Source organism: Varanus komodoensis, unplaced genomic scaffold (assembly GCF_004798865.1).
Source record: "Varanus komodoensis strain SLA01 unplaced genomic scaffold, ASM479886v1 scaffold766, whole genome shotgun sequence".
Lineage (NCBI taxonomy): Eukaryota > Metazoa > Chordata > Lepidosauria > Squamata > Varanidae > Varanus > Varanus komodoensis.
This window is the reverse complement of record NW_025336437.1, coordinates 13,254-14,931: the sequence shown is the minus strand read 5'-3', so window position 1 is coordinate 14,931 and position 1,678 is coordinate 13,254. Positions and strand designations below refer to the sequence as shown.

At 43.9% G+C, this 1,678-nt stretch overlaps 1 pseudogene; it reads right to left on the bottom strand.

The window, feature by feature from the left end:
* Positions 1–547: 547 nt before the first annotated feature.
* LOC123035129 lies at positions 548–1,555 on the bottom strand (annotated as a pseudogene).
* Positions 1,556–1,678: the final 123 nt, after the last annotated feature.

Sequence of the window (1,678 nt, the reverse complement as noted above, 5' to 3'; positions counted from 1 at the left end):
GCGGATGACTTATGTCCATACAGTCATTCTGGTATCGCTTGACAAACAAAAGAGAAAGAAAACTTGTTACGAGTTGTGTGCGTTACGAGTAACTTTGTGTGTGTGGCAGCGGGGCGGGGGGGAATGTGTAATTTAGGTTGCTTTTCCCTGTTACCATCCAAATGACTATAATATGATGAATGTATTCAAAAACTGAAGTTAGATTGGACTGTCAGGATTTGTTCTTGAAAGATCCATGTAGGTTTCTAGTTATCACTGAATAGTCTCCATGGTATTTGCTAACTATTTGTTTTAGAATTTGGTCTAGAATGTTCCTTCCTCATCAGGCATCTGAGCAGTTCACTAGTTGAAAGTGTTTGGCATTGAGGTGACCATAGCAATGGCACATGGGTACTAATGACAACATCCAGATGCCCTGACTTCAAGCTTTCAGCACATACCAACATCTGATTGCAATAGGGATTGTTCTGTCAATAGGAATTTAGTTAGGAAGTTATGGTATGCTCTTGCTTAGTAAGCCACTGCAAGTTAACCATAGAAACATGCTTCAGCATTCATTCTTTCTTCTTATTAACTGCTCCCTTTTGTTTAGTTCTGGCCTCATTACAATAATGTAGCAGGTGCGGGAAAAGCTACAACCCAGTAATGCAGCACTGGAAGCTAAAATGGAGAAGATCTCCACAGCTACCATGTATTTGCCCTTGGTGATGAGGTAGGTTGGGAGAAAAGAGACCCAAACACTGCAAAAGATCAGCATGCTGAAGGTGATGAACTTGGCTTCGTTGAAGCTGTCTGGTAACTTCCTAGCTAGGAAAGCCACAGTGAAGCTGATGATAGAGAGAAGTCCCATGTAGCCCAGGACGAGAAAGAACATGAGGACAGTCCCTGAATGACACTGCACAGTGATTTCTCCAGGAACTGAGTGCATGTCTAACTCTGGAAATGGTGGAGATATGCCTAACCACAGAACACAAATGCCAGCTTGGACAAGGAAGCAGGAAATGATGATGGGAGCGGCCAGCCTCATCCCCACCCATTTCCTCATGTTGGAGCCTGGCTTGTGGCCATGAAAGCGACCACCACTGAGATGGTTTTAGCCAACACACAAGAAACAGCCACAGAGAAGATCAACCCAAAGATGGGCTGTTGCAGAAGGCACGTCAGTTTCTCAGGCTTGCCCAGGAATTGGAAAATCAAGAGGAAGCAGAGCAAGAGGGAGATGAGGAGCATGTAGGTGAGGCGCTGGTCATTGGCTTTGATGATGGGTGTATCATGGTGCTTGATAAAATTGTGGAGTACCAAGACATTGATCAGGCCAAAGGAAACGGCAAGTGAAGCTAAACTTTTCCCCAGTTGTTCCTCATAGGAGAGGAAGCTGATAACTTTCGGGATGCACTGACCTCTGTCCTGACTTGCAAACTGATCTTCTGGGTGTTCAGTACAGACGTTCACATCTGAAAAAGATGGAGGGATGATCTGAATGACAAGACAGATGCCAACTGAAGCTAATTCCATTACTAGCCTGAACAATAGGACCACTTCTTCTGCTGGAATTTATTTTGAATATTCCAATATGAACCTCAGCAAGTGAGAAGCCATTTCTTCTAACTAGAGGGGTTCTCAGGGTTATGTGACATACTTTTAGATGCCTCATCTTCAACAAACATTCATTGCTTGA